The 25,529-nt window shown below is 36.4% G+C and overlaps 1 long non-coding RNA gene across 2 annotated transcripts in view; it reads left to right on the top strand.

The window, feature by feature from the left end:
• LOC135361855 (uncharacterized) overlaps positions 1–25,529 on the top strand; it is a 65,264-nt gene that overhangs the window by 30,520 nt on the left and 9,215 nt on the right. The window contains exons 3-5 of one of the 2 annotated variants that reach the window (XR_010405990.1): positions 1,650–1,749; positions 14,597–14,721; positions 20,161–20,278. This is a non-coding gene — a long non-coding RNA (uncharacterized LOC135361855). Of the gene's footprint in view, positions 1–1,649; positions 1,750–14,596; positions 14,722–15,798; positions 16,326–20,160; positions 20,279–25,529 lie in introns of those variants that run through there. The other variant, XR_010405991.1, reaches the window with a different exon arrangement.

Raw genomic sequence — 25,529 nt, 5'->3', positions numbered from 1 at the left:
GACCCACTGGTTTAAGACTCCACTCCTAGGAGAGGTTGAGACTGTAATTAACTTAGGTTTTAAGTCTTGGCTTTGTGATGTAGGCCTTTGCACAAATGACTCCATTTGGGGCCTGTTGTCTCTCTTTTAACATGACCATTTTTAAAACAGGATATGCATGTCCAGTATCTAAAAGGGACCCTGGAAATCTTAGTAGATTTCAGAAGCAGGACTCCTGAAACCACAGTAGCATGGGTTGGAAGAGAAGCAACTTAAAATCTTTATCTTTGGGGAAAAAAATTTCAGATGTTCAGAGGTCTACCGAAGTCTCAGAAACTTGAGGATAAAATTAAGTTCTCAATGATGAACAAAGCCTTTTGTCAAAGGATCAAGCAAAACCAGATGACTATTTCAGTTGTGTTTTATATCCTACATCCAACTCCAGCACATTTCTGATAACTATATAAAATAACAAAATACTTGGACAGAACAGCCTCGTTAATAATAGCCATCTTAATAATAACTTTACCTTGAACCTTGACTTATTAATGTCTTGCCTTGTCCTCCCCAACTCTTCCAGAGCTCTTAAATGAGGACTTAGAACTTCCCATTAGCATAATTTATGTTCACTCCGCTTTCATTTTTCTTAGTAGCACTTAACCACTGTCTGATATTATCTTCTTTTTTGGCTTGTATATTTTTCTACCATTCTCCAATATAAGCTCCTTAAGGGGAGGGACTTCATTCATTCATGGTTGATTCTCCATCTCTACAAAATATTCTTAATAAAAGCTCAATAGATATTTGCCAAGTGATTGTAAGTAAAGGCAAATTTACTGAGAGGAAGATGGTGGGAAGGAATGAAGATAAAGCTTCAGAGAGTCTTCATGTGGCATCATTTCATATGCACAAAATTCATCAAAAAATAAGAAACCACAATGCCTAAAGGGGATGCTATGGATTGAATTGTGTCCCCCCAAAATTTGTAGGCGGAAACACTCATCCCCAGAGTGACAGTATTCAGAGATAGAGCCTTTGGGAGATAATTAGCTTTAGATGAGGTCATGAAAATGGGGTAGAGGGAAACCAGAATATGTCACCCCAGATACACCTCTTGGACATAAAAAATATTTTATGCTGAAAGCAGGTAAGAAACAGCTAATGCAGAAAAAACTCCTCCTTTTCTGTCTGAAGGAAAGATATAAATTCTCCTTTTACTGAAGACTCAGTCTTATCAGCCCAGAGATGGACTCATAAGAGTCTGTAAACAAACCTGAATTCCATTACTTTCATTGCATACATTGACTTTCCCACAAGTTGCCACCCTTGGAAGCCTACAACTACTTTCCTTTTTCTGTCATTTCTCTACAGATTTATTGCTCTTTGTTGAAGGTACTATATAAGCTGTAATTCTAAATCATCATTTTAAGTCATTTTTGGTTTTGGTTTCTCCCATGTCATGTGCACTGCATCTGCTAATAAACTGGTTTTCTCTTGTTATTTGTTAGAGTCCCAGCTGAAAACCTAAGATGAGTAGAGGTCACTTGTATCTTCCATATGGGGCCCTCAAGATGGGATTAGTGCTCCTATAAGAGGAGACACCTGAGAGTTTGCTTACTCACCCCAGGTCTTTTCTATTTCTCCATCTCCCCCACATTCACCTAAGAAAGGCCATATAAGGACACAGTGAGGAGGCAATCTGCAACCCGAAGAGAGAGCCCTCACCAGACACCAACCCTGCTGGCACCCTGACCTTGGACTTCCAGAACTGTAAGAAATAAATTTCTGTTGTTTAAGCCACTCAGTTGTGATATTTTGTTATGGCATCTCTTGAGCTAAGATAGTGGACATGGTTGGAGCAAAATTAGAACATCCTTATTATGATAGCTTTATGAATTATTAGAACCATTTTGGAGAGTGAGCTACAAATCAAATCAAGAGAAATCCTGCATTTCCATTCCTAGGAATTTATCAAATGGGAAGTGTTCCACAGGTGAAAGAAAAATTTTAGTAATTATTTCTAAAGATAAAATATTGAAAAACAACGTAAATGCCCAACATCAGGATTGTCTATATATATATATATATATATATACACACACACACACACATCTGCACACACATATATATGTATATGTATATATTATATATGTATACATATATAATGTTACATCAACCTGATAGAACATTATGTATCCCTGGAGCGCCTGGGTGGCTCAGTCGTTAAGCGTCTGCCTTCGGCTCAGGTCATGATCCCAGGGTCCTGGGATCGAGCCCCACATCAGGCTCCCTCCTCAGCGGGAAGCCTGCTCCTCTCTCTCCCACTCCCCCTGCTTGTGTTCCTGCTCTCGCTGTCTCTCTCTGTCAAATAAATAAATAAAATCTTTAAAAAAAAAACAACATTATGTATCCCTAAAATTATCACTGTGAAATGTATGTGGATAAGTGGAAAATATAAAATGTATTTCAAGTCATAGGCGAGAATTTAATTGACCTCACCACTGGGAAATCTATTAGTGTTGTATGAAACTTCTCAGGGATTAAAGGGAAAAGTAACACTGGATGTGAGTTTCCTGAAATGCTCTCAGGGTCTTGGGAAATTAAGGTCCAGGAAACACAGGGCAGCGTAATGCCCTCCTGAGTAGAACTACTGAGGTGCCTGCCCCCCTCCCCCAGTCCCATCTCTTTTCCTGATGCAGAAGCTAGAGTTTTATCAGTTCTATTTAACCTCACCCTTGGCATCACCAAGCCCTCTCCCCTTGAGAGTGAACTGGTTGGTTTCTCCCCGGTTCTTACTGCATTTTTACTTTGCTGAAGTGTGTATTCATGGCTTCTCACATAGAAGCCTCCCACTCTGCTGTCCTTTCAATAGTATCACTGCCGGTCATAGACGTCACCAAACTCACTCTCTGGCCACAGGGAGACTGGACCACGGTAAGCCACATCCTTCCCCAGAGAACACAGATAGGGATAGAATCCTCACCCTGAGCCTCCAGGCTGGAGAAGCAGGTGGTCTCTCTCTACAGTGCCACTTCCAGCCTCCCAGACTTGGAGCACCCCTGTTCTAGAGTGTCCCTCCCTGACTGCCATTGCTAAGTTCTGCGCCTAGAGTAGCCCTCGTCCCTGCAATTTCCAGATTGTGGCTTTTCCTCCAAGTGACAGTCCTTTAAATAAATATTTTGCTTTCCATTTTAGTGAAAAGGAATTTCAATTATTTAATGGTGTAATTTTGTTAATTTTTAGCAAGTTTTTAAAAGTATCATGGGGGCGCCTGGGTGGCTCAGATGGTTAAGCGTCTGCCTTCGGCTCAGGTCACGATCCCAGGGTCCTGGGATCGAGTCCCGCATCGGGCTCCCTGCTCGGCAGGGAGCCTGCTTCTCCCTCTGCCTCTGTGTCTCTCTCTCTCTCTGACTTTCATGAATAAATAAATAAAACATTTAAAAAAATATTAAAAAAATAAATAAAAGTATCATGGAAAATACCTGGGGGTTATGAAATCTTTTGAGGAAATATGCCAGAATTGGTATTTAGGGTTTGTTTTTTTTCCCCTAATCATGCAAGTACTTTCTGTTTATGATAAAAAGTATAGACAAGAGAATAAGAAATTGATAGAAAATAAGACAGGATTCAGATGCCACTGAACCAAGAGTAATAGTGTTTAAACGTTGGTATGTTTTTCCTTTTTTTTACATCTTGTTTTAGAGTGCCACAAATACATTTTCATTTTTTAAATATACTTGTGTATTTACCTGTGTTGTTGTTTCTTGGCCCACATAATTTTAATGTCTGCATCAAATTATATATAATTTTAATATTTCATAGCTTTATCTACTTATATTCAGATTGTTTTTGTTTGTGCATATCCTTTGTTGTATAGACAAGGAAGCTCTTTGCATAAATATTGGTTTGTATTTTGTATTAGCTCCTAAGGATAAATTTCAAAGTAGAATTACCAGGTCAAACATGATGAATAATTTAATTCTAATTATTATATTGTCCAATTGTTTTCTAAAATTCTTTTCTTGCTCCTGGAACTGCATTGAGCTGCCTCCAGGAGATATTGAAGAATGTGACAAGAAGTTTACAATAGACATTCTTAAAGTGGGTCTGGCCACCGAGCAGATACTTTAGGATGGCATTTCTTTTAAGCTTCTTGCCTACACATGTAAGAAATTCAGTTCAGTAGCAAATTCCTGCACATACAAGAAAACAGAAAAATCGACTTTCCTTCCTTAAAGCATAATAATCCCTTTGTCATAGATGAAATTTTCTATCTTCTCATCTAAAATATTTCATTTTATTGAGCCTACATGGTAGAAACCCAATAAATAAATCAGCCACATACATAATAAATGAAAAGCAAGTAGTCATTATTCTGCACAGAGCACACAGATGCATTTTTTCTTTGGCTGATTTTTTTTTTTTATTTAAATGTGTTAATGTGGCAGCTTTGTCTGTTAGTTCCGCCCATCCTTCCCATGCTCCTGTTACTACTTGAGTAACATATTAATGTTACCTGCTTGGTCCCTATAGGCACATGAGCTTTTGAATGTTGGGCAAGTACACTATTACTTGGTTAATTCACTACATGCTCTAAGTCTTTGTTCAGAAAATATAATCATTGAAGATATAAGGCTAATTTTTTTAAGTTATAATGCATATTTTCTGGTCCATAACACCACTTTCTGAGGTCTCTCCAATTGGAGCCCTTTCCAATTCAGATGTGCTGGCTTTTCAAGGATAGCTATGAACTTCCTCTAAGCAAATGTCCTCACAAACCCACAGAGTCATGTTGCTTTTTCTAAGGATGGCCTGGCCTTCATTTGTCAAAATAGGAATGTATAAAGATCTTTATGAAATTCAGTATTAGGGCAAAGAAACAACTGAAAAATAAAAATATAGTAATTAGAAGGGACTAAACATTTAAAGGAGACCTTTCTTTTTCTTTAAGACAAGAACCTGTTTCTTCCAGTCTCATCTCCAACATGTAAAGAGCTTCAAAAGTGCTACCCCCATCTTTCCCACAACAAAAAAAACCTGAACGAACTAAAAATATCAATGATTTTCCTTACACTAATCAAAAAGTAGACATGTGGGGCAAATGGACTCCCCCAAATCTAAAGGAACAGGCACATACAGAAAACCATAGCTGAGATTAACAAATCTGAAGTAGAAGCCACTGGAGTCATAAACTGATAGAAACATTTAATGGTAATTTTGATAAAATGTTAGAGGCTGTGTGTTAAAGGGAAAAATTCCTGGACACCTTCAGTCTTCGATGGATCCCCCCATCTCATAGGCTTAACTTCCAGGTAACCCACCATTCTCATGATGACGAGTCAAGAAAAATCCCCACATGTCTCTGGAAGTGGGAGGGTAGAAGGAGCAATTCTGAAATACTCCCAGAGCATTCTCTCTGATAGAGGCTTACTCTCCAAAGGGAAAGACCTTAACAGAACCTTATCCCACTAGGGGAAGGGCATTTATCCCTGACTAATCCTGTCTTGCCTTCCTGTCTCACCTAAGGGGACAGGAAGATAAGAAACCTTTGTGAAAGTCACAGCCCGTGGACATAGGCTCACTAAATCACTGGATTTAATCATAAGGTTATGGAAACCTTTCCCTCTCCCATACCTAATCAACACATCATTGGGGATCCAGTGTAATAAAAATGGACTGCAGCTATAGTAGCTGTAAGGTACAGACTCTAAGAAGTTCTTAGACAAGGGGCACCTGGGTGGCTCAGTCGTTAAGTGTCTGCCTTCGGTTCAGGTCATGATCCCACGGTCCTGGGATCAAGCCCCTCACTGGGCTCCCTGCTCAGCGGGAAGCCGGCTTCTCCCTCTCCCACTCCCCCTGCTTGTGTTCCCTCTCTCACTGTGTCTCTCTCTGTCAAATAAATTTTTAAAATCTTTAAAAAAAAAAGTTCTTAGACAAGCCCGAAGACAAGAGGAGAGCTAAAAATAAGGACCCTCAAGGAATTTGAAGCCTATGGCACCTCAATTTACAGCAAATATAACATAGCCCAACCCCTAGCCAGGTGAACATAAAACTTCAAACTAAAGACCTATTTACCTCAGACCCTTTTGCCTGATACATAATGTCTAGCTCTCAACAAGAAATTACACAGCATGCTAAAAGGCAAGAAAAACACACAGAAGATACAAAACAAATATCAGAATCAGACTTTGATATGATACAGATTTTGGAATTATCCAATAGAAAATTTAAACTAATAGAGTCTGGCTGTGCTAGAAAAAGCAGATAACATGCAAAAATAGATGGTTAGAGCAAGCAGATAATAGATAACTGAAAACTTTAGGAAGAAGTCAAAGCTAATGCTAGAACTCAAAATACTGTAACAGAAATGAAGAATGCCTTGATGGAATGATCATTACAGTGGGCATAGCCAAGGAAATCATCAGTGAGCCTGAAAATTTGTCAGGAGACTTTCCACGCTGAAATTCAAAGAGAAAAGATAATTTTAAAAAACAGAACACAATGTCTAAGAACTGTGGAACAATTTCAAAAAGTGTGATATTAATGTAATTGAAATACCGAAAGAAGGAAGAAATATTTGAAGATCAGAGAAGATGTTTTTCTGAAAATAATAGCAGATCCAAAACTACATATCTATGAGGGTTAGAGAACACCAAGCCAGAAATATATCATAAAATCTGTGTCTGCCCATATCATATTCAGAGTTCAGAAGACCAAAGACAAAGTGAAAATCTTAAAAGAAGCGGCAGTGGGGGACTTGTCTATAGAGAGAAAAGGTTAAAAAAATATAGCTGACTTCATAGCAGAAGCCATGCAAGCAAGAAAAGAATGGAGTGAAATATTTAAAGTGTTGGAGGGGAAAAAAACCACACCAGCCTAGAATTCTAGATTTAACAATAGTATCTTTCAAAAGGGAAGAAGAAATAAAGATTTTCTCAGGCAAGTAAAATATAAGGTGACTTTTGGCCAACAGACCTGTCCTGTGAGAATTGTTAAGTTCTTCAGAAGAAAAATGTCGAACTCTGATTTATATCAACGAAAGAACATCAAAAAATAAAAGTAAAATGATTTTTTAATTTTTCTAATTCTTAACTGATCAATAGATACCTGTTTCTTCAAAGTAATGAAAGCAACAATGTATTTATTAGATGATTATAGCATACAGATAAAGGAAATGAATAACAGCAAAGTAATAAGGGTTTGCAAAGAGGAGCTAGAAGCACATTTATAGGAACCTGCACCACTCTTGAGGTAGTACAGACTATTTGAAAGCAGACTTACGTAAATTGTAAAGGTACATTTCAAGCTCTAGGAATGCTACTAATTTTTTAAAAAGTATAATGAATATACTAAGAGGAAATAAAATGGAATCATATGAAATTTTCAATTAAAACCAGAAAACGTAGAAAAGGAATTAAAAAAAAGGATGAAGAACCTGTTCAATAAATAGAAAAGAGTTACAAACATAGTAAATAATAATCCAACTATATCAATAACCACGTAAAGTGTGCTCTAAATAAAGAGAGAAACCATCAGAATAGATAAAAAGCAAGACCTAACTAGATGTGTCTAAAAGATCCACTTCAAATATAAAAACACAGATAGATTAAAATCAAAGGGATGAAGAAAGATATAATATGCTAACACTAATCAAAAGAGAGTTAGAATAGCTGTATTAATTTCAGATAAAGTAGACCTCAGAACCAGGTATATTATCAGAAATACAGAGGAGCATTAAACAATTATAAAAGGGTCAACATTCCAAGAAGACCTAACAATCTTGAGCATGTATGCACCTAACAAAAGCCATCAATATAGTGTGGCAAAAGCTCAAAGAAATGTAAGGAGAAACAAAAAAATCCACTATTATACTTGGAGACATTAACACCCCTCTAATCAATAGATCGAACACGCAGAAATTTATTAAGGATATTATTGACTTGAGCAGCACTATCAATCAATTGGATCTAATTGATATTTATAGCATATTCCCCCTAACAACAGCTGAATACATTGTTATCAAGCTCACCTATAACACTCACTAAAATAAACCACTTCTGGTCCATATAACACAGCTTAACAATTTTAAAAAATAGAAATCATACAAACTATGTTCTGAGACCACAGTGGAATTGAACTACAAATCAGTAACAGAAAGACAGCTGGAAAATTACCAAACATTTCTCAATTAAACAACACATTTCTCAGTAACGCATGGATTAAAGATGTCTCAAGAGAAAGTTTTAAAAATTAAAGCAAATGAAAATAAAACTTATGAAAATGTGTCGTTGCAGCAAAAGCAGTTCATAGATGGACTTTTATAGCATTAAATGCATATATTAGGATAAATGAAGGAGCTATTCAATACTCCAAACCTCTATCATAGGAAACTATAAGCCTAAAGCCAGCAGAAAAAAAGACATAATAAAAATTATAACAGAAATTCATGAAATTGAAAACAGGAAACCAATGGAGAAATTCAATGAAACGAAAAGGTGGTTCTTTGAAGAGATCAATTAAATTGACAAAATTCTAGTCAAGCTTACAGTAACAAAGAGAAGACACAATTTAGTAATATCAGAAATAAAAGAGGAGTTATCACTACTGATTCCATAGACATTTAAAAGATAGTAAGGAGGGGGTCCTGGGTGGCTCAGTCAGTTAAGCGCCCAGCTCTTGGTCTGGCCTCAGGTCATGATCTCATAGTCGTGAGCTCGAGCCCTGTCTCAGGCTCAGTGCAGAGCCTGTTTAGGATTTTCTCCCTCTCCCTCTATCCCTCCCCGCCCCCTATTTCCACACATGTGCTCTTTCTCTCTCTTTCTCAAAACAAAACCAAAAAAAAAAAGATAATAAGGAATACTATGAACAACTCTATACCCACAAATATGAGAACTTAAGTGAAATGGACCAATTCCTTAAAAGATGCAAACTACCGAAACTCACACAAGGAGAAATACAGACTATATCTATTAAATAAGTTGAATCAATAATTAATAACCTTTCAAAAAAGAAGGCAAAGCACCAGATGCAGATAATATCACTGGGGAATTCTACCACACATTTAAGGAAGAAATGATTCTAATTCTCTATAATCTGTTCCCAAAACTATAACACAGGGAACACTTCCTAACTCATTCTATGAGGCCATTACCCTACCACCCAAACCAAACAAAGCCATTTCAAGAAAGGAAAACTACAGACAAAAATCTCTAATGAATACAGATGTAAAAATCCTCAACAAAATATCCAAAAATATACAGAAAAGAATTGTACCATGGACAAGTGGGATTTTTGCCAGGTATGCAAGTCTGGCTTAACACTTAAATATTAATTAATGTAACCCACTAAATTAGTAGGCTCATATGCTTATTTAAATTGATTCAGGATATGAATTTAACAAAGTTCATACCCATTTATAATTAAAAGAACTTAGTAAACTAGTAATAGAGAAAAACTTTCTCTATTTGATAAATTATGTCTACAAACAACTTATACCCAGCATGACACTTAATGGTAAGGAAATACACACATTCCCGCCAAGACTGAGAACAAGACAAGGACATTCCCTCTCACCACACCTAGCCAATATTGTGTTGGAAGTTCAGCTGACAAGAAATATGAAATATAACAAGAAAAGTAAGTGAAAGGTATACAGAATGTGAAGAAAGCACTAGTATTGTCTGGATAGCCACATTAAACGACAACAACAACAATGAATCTAGACACAGACCTAAAACTTTGCACAAAAAATTAATCCAAATGGATAACAGATAAATGTAAACAAATAAGCAAACAAAAGCAAACAAAACCCATAAACAAACTAGAACACTTCTAGAAGAAAACAGGAAATCATCTGGGCTTGTTTTTAAATAAAACATCAAAAAGCACATTCCATGAAAGAAAATAATAATGTGGACTTTACCAAAATTAAAAGCTTCTCTGCAAACAAACATAACTTAATAGGATGAAAACACAAGTCACCTATTGGGAGAAAATATTTGAAAAACACAGATCTGATAAAGAACTGGTATCCAAAGTGTCCAAAGAACTCTTAAAACTCAACAATAAGAAAATAAACCCAATTAAAATATGGGCAAAAGAACTGAACAGACACCTCATAAAAGAAGATATTCAGAAGGCAAATAAGCATATGAAAATATGCTCACCATCATTTGTTATTAAGGAATTGCAAATTAAAATAGCAATGAGATACCACCACTATACATCTATTAGAATGGCTAAAATCCAAAAAAGCGACAATAATAAATGCTGTCAAGGATGAATAGCAACAGAAACTCTTTCATTGCTGTTGGGAATGCAGTATGTCACAGTTACTTTGAAATACAGCATTGCGGTTCTTACAAAGCTATATTTAATGTTCTTCTACCTCCTGCCTCTAATGTGCTTCTAGGTATTTACCCCAACTGATGTGAAGATGTATTTCCCACAAATACCTACATCCTATTTTTTAATATCAGCTTTATTTATAATCACCAAAACTAGGAAACAACCAAGCAGTCCCTCAATAGCTAAAAGAAAGACCTGTCTCTTGTCAGCAGCGATTAACTTAGTAATGGCTTATCTATACACTGGAAATATCCACAACAAAGTTTCAATGATTTCACATCAATTATCTACTCTCCCCAAAATAAAATTTTAACAAAAATCACATAGCTTCATTGGCTACTTATTCTGATAGGAGAATAAAGAAAGTAAAGCTCATCCATCCTGAGAATTATCAAGCAGGAAAGGATCTCGCTAGTATTCTTGTTCCACAGCTATTAGGAGAACCATGGGAATGTGTGTTTATTATAACAATAGCTCATGTGGAAACAAGAGATTCTCTGCATTGTCTTGTTCTACACAATAGAAAGACTCCTTTCTATTTGTGAAGCTCTTATGTCATGATGAGGTTGTTGAGTTTAATTCCCATAGTGTATAAGTGGCAATGCAGAAAAGGAAGCACTTCCCAAGCTTCATTCCCTGGCTTCTTTTTCTAGAGCGTATTTTGTAAATTACAGCCTCTGCACACTACATATTCTCTAGTGGCCTGCTATAGCTAATACAGTTCCCAAAAGTGCATAATGACTCCCAAGTTGCAGCTTAAAGAGTGGAGAATTATAATGAATAATGAAAGAGTGAAAATACACCCGGGTTCCCTTGCCTGGGGGGAGGGGAGGGGACTGTGGCTGGCCCTCTAATGGTACCAGATGAAGTGCAAAGCATCAGCTTCAGATTTGTTCCCCACAGCTTCCCACTGTAGAAACAGATCCTAGAGACACGCACTGAATAGGACAGAGAGATTATTTTCATTCATATTCTTTGCACCTGATCTGCAGATATCATTATTATGACAATACCTTAGTCCAATATTGAAGTCACAGACGTGCTTTTAAACTACAAAGCACTTTTAAGATGTCTCTAAGTCTCCCTGCTTAAAGGCCTAAATCTTCTCACTAAACAAACAATAAAATATATTATATTGGCCTGTGTTTGTTTCTGAAAATACTGGCAGGATCACTCTGGCAATAAAAGGTGAGTGGTTAGAAATGCTAAGTAGAGAGGCCACTGTGAGATCCCTCAAGGACAGACACTGGGAATTCACCGATGTTATCAGCAGGATTGTCCTATAATGTTGGCAATATTTACATCAAAGACATGGAAACACCATGTGACTTGCAAAAAAGCGTCCTGGAAACAAATAAAGAAGTGGCACTATAGGAAATATAGGAATTAAGAGATGAAAAAGGAGTTTGTCTGTTTGGGTAGAAACCAGAGTTGGCTCTCAACAGTGTGGCTATAGACCGCTATTTCTCCGATCCAGTCACCAGGCTCATCATGCCCTATACCTGACCCAACCAATACCTGACTGCCTCCAGAAATGACAGGGTCTCATTATCCCAGGTATCTGTCCATTTCCAGTACTCAAAACTAGACCATTCCACAGTGAGCCGGCTGTATACCCTCACCTTGAATCCTCTGGCTCTGTTCTGTCCACTCTCTTACACTGTGTTAATGTTCTTGAATCTTCTTGGCCTTCATTCATTGATACATATTTCTCCTGCATTGTGGTATTCTTTAAAAGTTGATTACGGATTTTGACATTCATACTTTTATTTTTTAACATTTTAAAATAAAATATATTAAAAATTTTTAAATAATACATTAACAGTAAAAAGGTTACCTTCTTTGACTGTCCTCTTTCAAATTAGATCCCATCTTCCAGATGCCATAGCAAATGACTACTACTATTTTTGCTTCACTCAAAGGTTCTTTTTTATATTTAGACAAGCAAATAGAAATCTATATTCCTTTTCCCCTTTTGTTATGTAACTGGTTGTACACCACAGCATTGTTCTGCACTTTGCTTTCTTTGTTTTATTTTGTTTGTTTTTATTTAATAAGAGCTTACCCGATCAGATCAGTCCCACTCAGGATATTCTCACCTTTGATTAACTTAAAGGCAACTGATTAGGGGCTTTAATTACACCTGCAAAATCCCTTTCAGAGCAGACTTATAACTTGCACAATCACAGGAATGATAGCCCATCACTTTTACTATATTTATTGGTTAAGCATGTTATAGGTCTAGCCTACACCCAAGGGGCTGTGATTATACAAGGGCATCGGTCATTAGGGACCTCCTTAAAATTCTGGCTACCACAAGTATATTTCCTGAAGTGCAATTTTGAAAGAAATTGACAAAAGGCCCTTCCTAGACAATTATAATTTCAAAAAGCAGTACATTCATTTTTTCTTATGGGCCTCACCAGTATTGTATGTTAATACATTTTGGAATGGTATCAGTCTGATAGGTGAATTGGGGGTTTCTCAGTATACTTTTAATTTTCTTTCTCTTATTATAAATGAGATTCAGTACTTTTCATATGTTTAAGGACTGTTTATATGTTATTTTCACTAATATTCTTTTATTTCTTCTCCCATTTCCCCCATTGGGTTTTTAGTCTTTATCTTATTTATTGAAGAATATTTTTAAATATTAGAAGGATTAAATCTTTGTCTATGATAGAAGCTGTAAACATTTCTTACAACTTTACAAGTTTGCTATTATTTTTTTTAACTGTGGCAATCATTTATTTTGTAATGATGCAAAAGTTTTTATTTTTATATTAGAGTCACTATATATATATTATTTTAGTCTGAATAATAGTTGATGTTAAAAAAAGAATTGACAATCTTTTCTTATAGAGTGACTTATGGTTGTATGATTTTCATTTACATATTCCATGTATTGGGAATTTCCTGAAATATTATATTAAATATAGATCTGTTCTCAATAGGCTATACATAATTTGTATTTTTCCATCTGAATGAGCTTATAGAAGATTGTATTTTCAAAAGATAGCTGCATGATTTTCTTAAGATGAAACTTGAAACCTGCAATATGGCTTTCTATCTCAGGAAATGTGTCTTTGGAACCTTAGGTCACCATGCAAGCAATCTAACAGCCCTGTGATTGCCTTGGTGGAGAAACAGTGTGGTGAAATTACATAAAGAGACAGAAATACCAATGAGCCCCAGCTCTTTCAACATCCAGCTCTCAGCCCAGGTACTAGATATATGAGTATAGAAGCTTTTGAGATGGCTCCAGGACTAGGCTGACTCTGAACTCCACAGCTGAGATGCTCCCAAATACCTAATCCACAGAAATCATGAGTGATTAGAAATAATTGTTGTTTTAAACCACTTAATTTTGGGATGATTTGCTAACACAGCAATAGCAATCAGATTTTTCTTGTGTTTTTTTTAATTTAAAAAAATTAATTCTCCTAGTTCTGTCACCAGAAACATTCCAAATTTTAAACTTCTATTTATCTAACCACACTGGATAATAGCACCAAAGATAAATAATAATGCTAATGGAAGGCATCTTTCTTTTGTTCCTGCCTCTAGCCAAAATGTTTTTAGGGTTTCTATATTAAGTAAAATGATGTCTTTGAAGCAAAAGAAATAGTTCAAATGGTATCAAAGTATCTATACATTCCTTGTTTTTTAAATGAATGCTCCATCCTACAAATATATCACTGAACTTCTGGTATTTTTCACTTTGAATGCTCAGAGCATATACTCTGTTGACCAAATTCAGCTGCAGGGACCACATTCAGATTTTCCTAATTGTGACTCATATACTTTGGCTGTGCTAAATGCTGTAGGAAACTGGATTATTTATATACTTTTCATTGTAAACTATTTCCTATTCAATGTTACCACATGTAGAAAAGAAGTCCTTATCCCTGTTACGTGCACACATCTCCAAGGTGCTCCTTTAAGAGAGATGTTAAACTGTGACCCTCAAAGAGTACTGTGTGATATTTAAATGCTGTACATAACTGCAGAGGAAACAATTTCTCCTTTTCTCCTTTCCCTGGAGTTAATATGTAATTTTGAGAAGCATGCTATTTGTTTAGAGTATTAACTGAGTGGCATATTGAGAATATTTAAAATGCGTGAGTATTCTATTTACATCAAATGTGGGAATAGTGTTTTTATATTTCAGGAAATTTTCTGTGCCAAGATGCAGGAAAAAAAGATTATTTATGAAATTCAGCATTACATATCCTGGTGTTACTTTGGGGAATCATCTATTTTATTCCAGGTTTCAGCAATTTAGAGATGACAAAGAAGATAAAGGAAAGCTTTAGATGCAAATAGCTACACGTGTTAATGAGGACATTGTCCCATTGTGAGGTACCAGGAGGATTTCACACAATCTGCCTTCAGGTAAGAATATTAAAATCCTATATAGTCAATAATTCCTATGGGTTTTTTTCTCAAAATGTTTATGGAATCGAGATTTCGTAGTTCTTTAGGAATAGATACCAATTATTCAATCTTTGCTTTCAGCCATTAAAAAAAAAATCCAAAATATATCACTTTCATTGCAGAGTAAAATTTTTCACTTAATTAACCTAATATTCACCTAATAATTCACCTAATCAGTGAATATCAACTCTCTACTATAACCCCGTGTTATTTCATTTATTTAATGATGGCTATCATCTCCCCTTCCCTCCCGAGTTAACACAACTCTTGGCTTCCTTTACTTTCATTAAGTAATTTAGTAATGTTCAATGAATGCCTAGTTTGTACCAGTTTATATATTTAACTGTTGGAAATATGACATAACTGAAAAAGACAAGGTCCCTACTCTTACAATAAATATCTGTGGAATAAATAAAGGCTTGGACGAATGATCCTTTGTTATTATTATTGCTATTTTTTGGAGTCATTTTTGCACCCTCTGGTGTTTAATAAACATAAATTTGTTTAATGAGGGTATGACAGAAGAGTATCCAAACAAATACTTAGGATTCAGAACCAGTGTATCAATTCAATATCAGTTTTATTCTAAAAATCAAATGGAAAAGAATATCTGGAGTTTTGTTGATGAGAGGGAGAGAGAGAGAGAGAGAAAAAAAAAACATAAGACCAATCTTTTGATGGACATATAGCAGAGGAGAACAAGAAAATGGGATAAACAGAAAGGAGCAAAAGAAAGTAAGCATTGACAATGGAAGGGAGAAAAGCATTTCAGAGATAGAAAAACAGAAGTCGTTCTTCTGACTATAAAACTCTAACCTTATATGTCTTGATTATAATATTTGAACTCTGTCTTGTTCCTGAGAATCTTGTTCTCAGTTCCTCTATTCACCTAAACAGATCAGTTTGTTTTATTTGCCTGTGTTCCTATCTTGGTGCTTTGCATGGTATCTCTGAATTCTCTAGAACTAGAAAACAAAAGATTGTGGGAAATTATACAAACCCTGTCTGGATCCTGCTTTCCTATCTTCCCTATAGAACAGAAACCTCAAGATGCTAAAGGAAGGACAGCAAAACCTTTCACTCTGACAGCATTTGTGAAGACCCATCTTGGGCAAAGGGCAGGAAACTCCTGGGGCCGGGCACTTGCACATCCCTGCTCATTGGGGAGGGGCAGGATCACTGAGAAGGCCCCACTCCAAGGATTCAGAAAAACAGCACTCAACTAAGGCTGAGAATGAAAAAGAACAGTAAAGAATACTGCCCTCTCCCCAAACCTGCCTAGTAAGAGTCGAGCAACATGTAACAGCCATCTACTGCTGGGGATGGTAGAAGAGCATGGAGAGAGAGCCTCTCTGAGCTCGAGGTGCAGAGAGAAATCATGAAGTTGAGGGTGGAGCACGCACTGAAGAAAACTCTCAACCAACTGGCTGGTCCCCACGCTAAACAGAATGTAATGCCATTTGAAGTCTATAGTATGCTTAAAGTAACAGTAGGGACAACAAAACCCAAACCCAGCAAATACCTATTCAATTGACTACACCTTATCCCACAATAAAAGAAATGTGCCCATTTTCTGGCATGAATTTTATTTATCTCTGTCTTCACTGCCTTACACAAGGTATCTGGCTTCAACGAAAACTTATATGAAGCATAAAAAAAAGAAGTAGAACAAAATACTGAAAAAGAGGGGTGCCTGGGTGGTGCAGTCAGTTAAGTGTCCAACTCTTGGTTTCAGCTCAGGTCGTGATCTCAGGGTCCTGGGACTGAGGCCTGCATAGAGCCCCCGATTGGGCTCTGTGCTGAGTGTGGAGTCTGCTTGGGATTCTTTCTCCTTCCCCTTCTGCCCCTCCTGCTTATACACTCATGCTCGTTCTCTCTCTAAAAATAAACAAATAAACCTAAAAAAAAAGAAAAGACTCTCCTCTTCCTTTGCCCCCCCAAAATAAATAAATAAATCTTTTTAAAAATTTTTTAAAAATATATTGAAAAAGAAAAATTAATTCCCAAAACCAGACTGGGATACAGACTAGATGTTGGAACATCTGGATAGGGAATTTAAGATAATTATTATTAATATGTTAAAGGTTCTATTAGAAAAGGTAGACATCATGCATGAACAAATAGGGAATTCCAGCAGAGATATGGAGAAGGAGAGAGAGAACAGCAAAATAAATATTTCAAAAGATGATGGCTGAGAATTTTCTAGTTTAACACAAGAAAACAAATCAAAGATCCAAAAAATTAAGGAAATACCAAACAGGATAAGTACAAAATAAGTAAGTATATAAATATCAAATAAGTAAATGAACAGCAAAAAAATCACCAAGATATATCAGATTCAAATTACTGAAAATGATAGAGAAAATCTTGAAGACAGACAGCAAATAAAAGATACATTACATATAAAGGAACAAAGACTATCAACATTCTCATGGAAATTTATGCAAGCCAAAGACAATGGTGTTATACCTTTAAAATACTGAAAGAAGAAAATCTGTTAACCTAGAATTCTATATCCAGTGAAACATATCTTTCAAAAAATGAAAAATAAGATTTTTTTCAGACAGGCAAAATTGATGGAATTTTTGACGGTACATTCACACTATAATATTAAAGGAATTGTTAAATAAAAGGAATAACATCTAACAGAAACTTGGAACTAAGCATACCTATGCATACATATACAGTCAAACACACATAAATGAAGAACAGCAGAAATTTGTTCATAAGCTTGGGAGTGTCCCTCTTACACAGAGGGCAAGGAGAGACTGAAGAAAAAGTCAAGCCAGTCCAGATTGGGAGCTGGCAGGTTAAATAAGCAAGAGAACTTACAGATGAGGCTTGTCTTGGACAACCACAAGATATGTAGATCTCTAAACCTGCCCACCAGAATCTTAAAAGTTTATATAGAGGCCTTAATGGTGTTCAGTCATATACACCATCCAGTTGGTCTCAACACATTGCTCTCATAAGGCTAAGTCCTTGGGTGCCTGGGTGGCTCAGTCGATTAAGCATCTGCCTTCAGCTTGGGTCATGATCCCAGAGTCCTGGAATCAAGTCCCGCATCGGGCTCCCTGCTCAGCAGAGAGTCTGCTTCTCTCTCTACCCTTCACCCTACTTGTGCTCTCTCTCGCTTGTTCTCTCTCTCTCAAATAAATAAAATCTTAAAAAAAAAAAAAAAGGCTAAGTCCTTGAAATTGGCCCCATCAGAACATACATTTTTTCAAGGACAGAGGAGAGGGTGAGGAGCTAGGATCCAGCTCGAGGGTCAACTGACACTCAATGTCCTCTCAATACCTCCTCCAACAAAATTACACAGGTAAAGGTAAATATGAAATTCAGTTCTCTTTTTATTTTCAGTGGCTAAAAAAACTGAATAAAAAAATAATAGCAACAGACATATTTATGGCATATGTAAAAGTAAAAAGTCTGACAATGAGGAGGAATTGCTAGTTTACTTCTACGAGATCCTCACATTACACTTGAAGTTGTGAAATAATGTTTTAAGGGAGACTATAGTTGATAAACATGTATAAACTAAGCCGTGGGCAAACAATCCACACGTGGCAGTGAGAAAAAATGAGTTCTATCTCACACTGACCTCTCCCTGCTGCCTATGCAAAGGGAGCAACCCTCATCCAAGGAGAAGGTGTCAGAAGTTTTATGAGACAGTGATAAGCTGAAAATTGACCTTGTAACCCAACCGAGGAAAGCAAGGAGGCTCTAACACCAAGTGTAAGATTTAAGGACGTCTAAGTCAGTAGGCAGAATTCCTTCCTTTCCCATATTCACGACTAGGTAAACCCTGAAAATTGACATTGCTACAAAGGGCACTTAAGAAGTTTCCCATAGCATGAAGCACAGAAGATGTTTTAGTAAGTGCTGAACATCTATGATGCACTGTGAGTAAGAAACAGGGAGTGAGAGCATCCTCCCCGTGCTGCCTTGGAAATATGAAATCACAATTTAACAGGCTGGCTTCCCTTAAAAAGGCACCATGCCATGTTAGGATGCTTATAATTGTATTTAGACCCGTGTAACCTGGGGTCAGTCATAATTCGCAGCTCACAAAAAGCCATAAATATCCACCTGCATCAGGGCTAAATCCATGACTTAAAGGACACAGGAGTGAATTACTTACTCCAACCAACCATGCTTAATACATGTGTATACAGGAAGATTAACTCAAAAGCCTCTTTACCCTGAAAATCAATTCTTCCTTTCTTAATACGGGGCTCATGTGGAGATAGCTGAGGTGATAGCGCTGTGTGCCCATAGCACTGAAAAAGGGATACTCTTTCATCTTCTGGACTGTCACAAAGCCAGAGCAATATTTCTCATCTAGACCGCGTCCACACCAGCAGCTGTGGGTTTATGTTTATATAGTAAACCACCAAGATAAATATTTGCAAAGGGCTTATCCTTATCATGCTAAGAGATTTTGGGGTTGTTTTTAATATTGATCCTTCTCAGAGCAACTTTCACTCCAACACTCCCTGTCCTCCTCTATCCACCCCTCATCCTCTGACTTGTAGTGCGTTCTCCAAATCTATACAACAATGACAGAGAACCTCAGACTGGACCCTTTGAATTCTTTCTGATATAAAATCTGGTTTCTACCTTGGAGCCAGAGACAAGGCAGCAAAAAACTCCTTTTCGTCTTTCCCGCCTCCCATGCTCTTGATTGCTAGGAGGAAGAAAGGGTTGATCAGGGAGAGCCCATAAAAGAGCAATGCAGTGGGGGAAAGATATCTTTTGGTGTCACCCTGCAATGTTAAGCTCAAGGTAATCCCATTTATAATACTCAGCTTTAGTTTAGGACCATCTGTATTCATATATACATAAAGAGATGTGAAGTATTATATATATAAAGTGTTATATCAAAAAAATATATATATACACTTTACATACACATTACATTTCTATTTCTGGTATTTTGTTTTATAGAACAGTGGTTCTAGGAAGCCAAAAGCCTAAATTAAAATACTAGCCTTAATATTTTTTATTGTGATTTTGGGGTAGTTCACTCTGATTCTGTTTCCATATCCATAATGATATAGACCTCAAAGATGTTTTGTGAAGATTAAACAAATACTAATGTATGTAAATTTGTTAAGAATAGTTTCTGGCACATTGTAAACACAAGTTAGTTTCCCTCCTTTGACTGATTCCTATTAAATTAATAAGTACACAAAACACTTGTATACAGACTCATAAGCACATTATGAGTCACAGTTATTATTACATTCTTTAGCTTCCTGTGTTTTTACACTCTCCCTTCTTCACTTTCATATAGAAAGCTATATTAGTTGGGCTGATCTTGAACAGTATGTATTACCCAATTAAAATGTATAAATATCTTTTAATCACACTTGAAATCTCGTCTTTATTAAATAGGTTCAAACACTGGTCTGCCTTCCACATTAGTTACTCGCTTGCTGATGCCTCCATACCCATGCAGGAGGAGGAGTATAAATGGCCTGTTTACTAACCACAAATCTGCTGACATGAGAAGGTAATTTGAGAATAATGAACATTCCTTCAAGGTATACGCTGAATCTACTGTAAATTCTTCCCTTTAAGTTTACTCATCTATCAAATAGAACAGGAGGTTTTCACCTTATCTTCTGGAAATTGCTGCCAAGTGGATATATTGATCTAGCTGGCCATTTAATGGGCTGGATGTCAATTATATTTTACCACATTGGTAAATGGGGTTTATTTAATCCCATTCTCAGTTTAAAAGGTTTCAGCATTGATAAAATCTGCAAAGGCAGATGTGCAATAAATTGTGCTCTTTTAATGGAATTACTACAGAGAATAAAATGCCAAAGAAAGATGCTCACCCGAAAGTGTAAATCGCCTAAGGATTTCTCTACTTCAAATATATTTTAGAGGAAGTGCTGTTGACAAGTTGAATTATTTAACCCTTGCAAATACAGCTTCTCTTTTAAAAAATTATTTCTGTCATGTCAAAGTTATTTGCTCACAAGTAAAGAAAAGAGAAAGAATGGAAATTATACCATCCATTGGATTGATTTATTCAGCAAATTGGAATAATGTAAGGAAGATCAAATTTAATTCTGTATTTACGACCCACATCACCTTTCTCTGTAGTAAACAAGCTCTGCACCTTAGCTTAAATATATAGATATATATATAGATATAAATATAGATACATTTGCCTCAAACTGCCCCCTCCTGCTTACTTCACATTTGATTGCCAGTTTACTGTACCTGTTGCTCCAATGCTAAATGGCTGTTTTATATCTAATTGTCTCATTTGTAAGTTCTTCACCTTATTTCTTATCCTACAAGATTCTTAGGAATGATTAAATTCTCTCTCTCATGTGTCCTCCACAGAGATTTTATCCAAAATAATGGCTACCAAATATACATGATGTTTATATCTCCAAAACACTAATCCATGCTCATAGTGATTTCAGAATTTAAATATAAAAGTCTAGAAGAAAACATTGGAGTAAAGAAAATATACAAATCAATTAAAATTGGCCAGTGTTTTTGTTCATTTGGAAAATTTCCAAGAGATGGTGCTATGTATGCAATTTATCTTTTGCTTTGACTCAGCATATTATAAGTATTTCACTAAAACCCTTTTAAATATCATTTTATATGGCTGCATAATAGTCTATTTAATGGATGCATGATTGTATTTTTTTATAGCTACTTAAATTATTTTTCTTCCAGTATTATTGAGATATAATTGACATACAATATTATATACATAAATACATACATGACATACAACAGTATAAGTTTATACTTATATATAGTGTAAGTATAAACAGTCTAAGTTTAACAGTATACAGCATAATGACTGGATTATTTATTTTTATCCTATTGAGTTGTATGAGTTCTTTATATCTTTTAGATATTAATGCCTTGTCAGATATATGATCTGCAAATATCTTCTCCCACTCCTTAGGTTTCCTTTTTATTTTGTTGGTGGTTTCTTGTATTCCAACTTATTTTTTATTTTGTTGCTTGAACTTTAGGTGTCATATCCAAAAAATCATTGCCAAGACCCATGTCATGGATATCTACTTTTATTTCTGAATTTCTGTTTTCATAAGTAATGCCAGAAGAGATCATCTAAATTTAATATTTTCCCTGAAGATATTACTAGGTCAGCATGTATACATCTTTAAGCTCTGGATACATATTGCCAAATGGTTTCCAAAAATATATAAAGTGCACAAAATGTATCTGGAATTCTAAAACGTAAAATGTCACCTGACTTACTGGACCTCATTTAATGTAGAACATATACCATGAGGAACCCTGGAGGATCAGTATGGGAGTTATTTATTTATAAGAGCAGGTGGGAGCAAAGGGAGTGGGAGAGAGAAAAAGAGAATCTTAAGCAGGCTCCACATCCAGAGCGGAGCCTGATGCGGGACTCCATATCATGACCCTGAGATCATGACCTGAGCCAAAATCAAGAGTCAGAAGCTTAACTGACTGGGCCACCCAGTTGCCAGTAAGGGATTTTTAGAAAGAACCAGTCACAGGTCTTCAGCTTTGCTTGGTTGATATTGGGGAGTCTAAGGAAGTGAGGTTAGTTCTAGAAAGGATGCTGTTAGAGGCAAGGGCAAATCTTTGATTGGGTATCTCATTGAGAAAGCAGTCTGCAGTGAAATAAAGCTTTGCCAGTACACAATTGGTAAAGAAGTAGCAGTCACTCATTTTAGCCCAGAGAGTGAACGTTTGACACTTTGTTTGTTTGTGTTTAGAAAAACTTATGAAGTGGCCATGTTTTATCCCACCATATCATAAAATCAGAGTACTATCGTCTAAGGTTGGATTTCTATGAGATTGCTTATGTAGAATAATAGGAGGATAGTGTGGTCTAGCTGTGAGTGCCAAGACAACTTCTGGATGTGGGAAGCTTCTTTCGTGTTACTTTCTCAGGGGCTAATTGTATACTTTATTTGTTCTAGTTTGTAAAATATCCATAGATTTGCCACAGAAATAATAAAATGTTTGTTATGGGTGCTGAAAATTGTCTTAACTTTCTAACATCTGAAAAAAAATTGCATTCCAATATACATTTGCCCCCAGGCTTTTAACAGAAGAGTGATTGGAACTGTACCATTTTATAATTGCATATACAAATGAACTGAAAGGGCCATTTCATTGCATACTAGTCAGCACTGACTTAACCTCATTTTTAGAAAGCTTATTTTGTTGCGTAAGTGGATTGATGGGCGCACTTCCTAACTAGGTGCCTGGCATGTGAAGCTCTAATACTGGAATCGAGTATGATAAAAGTCACAGTCCACAGGCACCACTGCTCCTGCATGCCCACCGGTCGAGAGTTCTGCCTGTGGTCACTCTGGTAGCCTAAGCCTCCCACAGCCATTTCCCTCAGCTCCTGTCTAAGTTCTGCAGTGACTATCTTAGGGGAACTTGATAGATACAGAAAAAGAGGTACCAAGAGGGGAGAGGGTACTGACCAGGAGGTAAGACTTTAGCTGCGTCAGAAAGCAGCTGTTGCCCAAGAGAGAGGCAGTTTTCTGCCGTTTGCTGGAGATGCCCAGTGGTCTGAGGCCTGGAGCAGAAAGAGAGGGAGAAATGAAACCACTTCTTGTTCATGCCCAGGTCACTAAGCTTACTTTTATTAGACAGTGACAATAATTTTGAAGCAGGTCAATATTCATATTGCTTAACATATTAAACAAATGTTAAAATTGCTCTTTAAATTAATCAGTGTATATACTTCATTGAAATGAAATCAAGAAAGCATTTTGTTCTCAGGACCATGCATCTGGCAGTAGTCCAAAACTTTTATATGAAACTGAAACATCCTGGAATGATTGTTCGAAATGTAGTCTATCAGCCATTACTCCTTTATATTCAGATCCAGGAGGCAGGTGGTAGAGCATGGACATCTGCACTGCATGGATTTTGTTATGAGAAACCCTACAGAAGGCATCCTTCCCCTTGGAACCAGAGATGTAAATCAGTTATCAGCTTCTCCCCTAACCATGGACACTGTTAACAAGAAGTCTTGATAAATAAATGGGTGTTTTAGGCAGCTTTGCTGTGATGAAACGCTTTGGACATAGAATTATTTTTAATCCTTGACCTTAAAAATATGTTTATCTGTGAAAAGCTTTCAGAGAAAACTTTCCCACTAAGATGGCTTTCATAAAAAATCTTCAGAATAGCAGGTTATATTTAGATACTGAAAGCTCTGGAAACAATACTTAACTTCAACCCTCCCCTTGGAGAGGTTTGAACTATAATCTGAAGTGTTTAAGAAATGAATCTGATACTACACTCAGGCACCGGTATTTAGCACAGGACTTTATGATTCCTTCTAGAATGCCAATGACTATGTTTTGATCCAACATAGAATAGGATAGCAGAGAGAAATTCTTCTTGTGTTTCTCAAATGGGCAAACAGAAGGAATCAATAGAGTGAGTGTAGGGGTGGAAAAGGTAATGATGAAGAGATGATTTAAGGCATTTGCAAGAGGGCATGAAGCAAATCTGGAAATTAAGCAAGTTGTCAGTAAGCGAAAGAGAAAATTAAGTAGGAACCCAGACAAGGTCTATTAGTACAATTGTGAACTCAGAGTATTACCAGCAGGACATGTAGGTGACAGATAAATGAGTTATTTCATCTACTCAGATCATTCTTCCTGGGATTAACCCTTGTTCCGTATTACTTGGCTTTGCTACACAGAAATATCCCAGACTCTTCCTCCTTTCTGAAACCAAATATCAGCCCAATATCTTAAAAACTCATACTGCCTTATAATTTTCATTAGAGTATCAGTTGCTCACTAGGGCATACAATGGCTATTAATGTCATCATTCATTATCATTGCAATAATTACTGTTCTCTAGAAACTTATTAGCCCAATCTGGCCCATATTCCTGGGCCAACGAGTTACTGACTAAACCCCCAACTTCACTTTTTTAGAAGCTGAAATGAAATGCAAATGCAGTTTAAATAAAGTTATGTGTAGGTGCTGATGTTTCAAACCAGCTGGCCTCCTCAGCACCAGGAAACCTACATGAGCCCTTGTACGACGCTGCCTATGGGGTCTCCATAGAGGGGAGAAGTGGAGACAGAGGAGAAAGGGTCAACTCCAGAATCAAGTACCTTTTCTGAAAATGATTTTTGGTTATGGAGCAGTTTTTCAATTTCCTGTAGAAAGTACTTTCCATTTTGTACTCAATATGGCTGCTAAAGAAATCTTACTTACAATTAAAGGCATGATTTTTAAAAACTTCATCTCTGATGTATTAGGTACAGGCACATATTTCAGTCTTAGGCTCACGCACTAAAGTTGTTAATGAAACTACATTGGTGTCCACAGAATAAGCAAAATATTCTGGAATTTTCTATACCAATCCTTATTTTAAACATTTTTTTCTTTCCTCACAAAACACTGAAATACCTGGAAATATTACCATGTTTTCATAGCTAACTAAAGTGAAAATAAAATGTTTTTCACTTTCAAGCCTTGAGTTTTGGTTTGTAAAGCATTCTCTTATTTTAGAATGTGTTCCACTCATACGGATAACTATCCAGTTGGAAAAATAAAATGTCAGACGGGAAATGAGGACAGATATTTTGAGTTCTGGCCCTTTGGTCCTCATGCTGCTTATGACTGTGAATGAGGGCCCTCAAGCTTCTTTGACTAGTTGCTCCATCTCCGAAATCATTTCTGAGTTTGAGAACCCACGAAAATACTGACGTACAAAAACACCAGCATTTTCTTAGCCTCCCC

The sequence above is a fragment of the Mirounga angustirostris genome, unplaced genomic scaffold (assembly GCF_029215605.1).
Source record: "Mirounga angustirostris isolate CCGP_5_RB_7025 unplaced genomic scaffold, mMirAng1.0.hap1 SCAF_10, whole genome shotgun sequence".
In the NCBI taxonomy this organism is placed as follows: domain Eukaryota; kingdom Metazoa; phylum Chordata; class Mammalia; order Carnivora; family Phocidae; genus Mirounga; species Mirounga angustirostris.
The sequence above is the reverse complement of the archived record's forward strand: the minus strand, read 5'-3'. Positions and strand labels throughout refer to the sequence as shown.